This window comes from Aristolochia californica, unplaced genomic scaffold (genome assembly GCF_029961685.1).
Source record: "Aristolochia californica isolate CCGP_79_NKW_82.1479 unplaced genomic scaffold, dmAriCali1.0.hap1 SCAF_13, whole genome shotgun sequence".
NCBI classification, from domain to species: domain Eukaryota; kingdom Viridiplantae; phylum Streptophyta; class Magnoliopsida; order Piperales; family Aristolochiaceae; genus Aristolochia; species Aristolochia californica.
This window is the reverse complement of record NW_027181804.1, coordinates 22302697-22305263: the sequence shown is the minus strand read 5'-3', so window position 1 is coordinate 22305263 and position 2567 is coordinate 22302697. Positions and strand designations below refer to the sequence as shown.

Sequence of the window (2567 nt, the reverse complement as noted above, 5' to 3'; positions counted from 1 at the left end):
ATGGGGCTTCAAGGGCCTGAGCAGCAGCAACACTGCTCGAAAATTGGGGACAGAGGTTTTCTGTTCCGTGAACTAAAGCAACAGAGAAATTTTGATGGAATTCGGGTTTTTCTGTCTGCAAGGCGAGATGAAATTTTTTTGGGTTTTCTGGAAATGGTAGAGAAAATGCTATGGGTGATAATTTTTATTACGGTTGATGAGAACAGAACCAGTGTGTTTGCTCTTTTTCATTTTTCCAACAGTAATAGTCAATTTGAACATCTTGGGTTTATTTTTTTGGATTCCATGTATGTTGCTCGGCCACGAACTTCAAATTCAAATGCTCGAATTCAAGCGAATTTTAGACCTGGGGTTGTGACGCTTGATGGGCATCCTAATGATTGGAGCGAAGTTGATGGATTTGAATTTTTTCTACTCCTTGCGTTAGACCCGGATGAGGAAAATGAGTACAAGTGCGGTAAAATGACTGTGAAGGCTTTGCATGATGGTCATGGTATTTTTTTCCTATTGCAAGTTGATGGAGAGTATGTGTATTCTAAAGGTGAAAGAAAAAAAATGTCCATCTGTTGCTCTCACGTTTCCCGTGGGAGAATCTACAGCATACCATAATATGGGGGGATGCAAAGAATCACCAGATACATGCTCAAACAAAACTTGTCGAGGCCATGAAGTGGATACTATGCACTTCTCAATTGGATATGCCATTCCTGGTAGACTTTATGGTGGCAACCCTCTAGATAATGGAAATGGAGGTGATAGGTTTGGTCATCATGTTGATCTTTACTCGTGGAACCCGTATTGTCAATTTCTTGATGGAATAAGCCCTTCAGGTAATGACACTAGTGCTCAGAATAACTGGAAAGGGGCATGGTGGCATGATAACATTAATGTTCACTCAGTTGTTCTTTAGGGAGACAACCCATTTAGTACATCTGGTCAAAAGGGCACTTATTACTTCGAGTTTCCAAAGCCAATTAGAATAATGGATTGCCTTCAATAGGATGTCCAGTTCACTATAAGTCAAACAAACAAGGTGGTAGTTGCATTATGGTATCCTATGGATGGAAAGTCATGGAGTGCCTTTCAGCACTATTCTATCAACTATGACTAGATTCCACTAGATATATCTTCACCATCTAGTGCATCAAGAAGTTCATGGAATGTTGCCTTAGCTTTCACTCTCCTGTTGTTAGTGTTGAAAACCGTGGCAGTTCAAAAAACATTGCTGCTAGACAGCCTGAAATCAGTGCTGAAAACAGTGGCAGTGGAGAATGAAAAAGGTTCTGTTAATTTTGGAAATCTAGATAACTCTTTGGTTGTAATTGAGCAGATGCTCTAGAATTTTTTTTTTCTTTTACAGCCTTAGTTCTGGATTTGGATAGTCAGGGATCCATAGAAGAAGCTACTGTTTTTGCAACACATGGGTTATGCAGATATCCACCTATTGTTGGGGGGTAATGTAGCCTACAAGATAGATGTGGAAATGCTCAAAAAAATTAAGACGAGTGAAGTGCAGTATCTGGTGCTTGATGAAGCAGACCCAATACTTGCTGCTGCTATGGCAGTATGCATGGTGGACACAAATTGGCTAGGCATGGCCAGAAACCTCGGTCTTCTAATCCTATTTGTTTGGTTGATTGTTTGTAAGGCTGCGATCTTCCAACCAGTGTCAAATGAGCACCGATCTGCTACATTGAAGCTGTTTGCTTCGATCAATGGATCTTTTGAAAGCCTAGAGGAAACTTATGAAGCTGTTAATGAGATGGAAGATATATTGCAACATGACAGAAATGAATATGAAAGGGCCTACAGTCTCGGTTGTACTCCTTTATTGGTCTTATTGACCTCTTGCATGATAAGTAATGGTGCTCTATTGCTTCTGCCACTAACTGGCTCCAGTTTTGGGTGTGCAGAGGGCAGACACAGCGACCACAGATGCTACTTGGGAACAGGTGGAAACGTCTGCATACAAACCCTACCTTCGATCTTGAGGACAAGCTCTTTCTCCCAAGAGGGTGTAATGTTATGCACGTAATAATATTATTATTTTAATTTTTTTGTTTAATTTACTGTATTTTATTTCAGTTAAAGCATTAATAGGCCACATGGGCATTTTTGGAATATTTTATTTACAAGGGTATTTTTGTAATATTTTATCTTAAACCTTGTAAGGGTGAACCCTATTTAAGGGGTAAGAGTAATGAAAAAAGAAGCATTGATTTAGCGTAACCAAGGGTTTTGAGTTCTCCTCAACGAGCTCAGGGGTGTGCGTTCTCCTCAAAGAACCTAGGGTTTTCAAACTTCCCGTTGGCTTGATCTTCGTTTGTCTCTTCTTCCTCCCTACGAATCCATGTGTCAGATCCAGGACCATAACATTAAATTACTCTTGAAGATGCACCCTCAGAAAGAAGAAGCAAAATCGAAGACTTGAGTTTAAGAAGTATTAAGATAAGTCAAAATTAGTATGTGTAACAGAGCAGCCCAATTCTTTCAAAACTTTAGGTACAATGTAAAATTTGGAGATTTATGCCATATTTGCATTCAAACATGTTTTTACATAAGCATAC

General features: G+C 39.5%; 1 pseudogene; it reads left to right on the top strand.

Annotated features, from left to right (window-relative positions):
- Positions 1-1339, top strand: LOC137947706 (uncharacterized; annotated as a pseudogene).
- The last annotated feature ends 1228 nt before the right edge of the window (positions 1340-2567 follow it).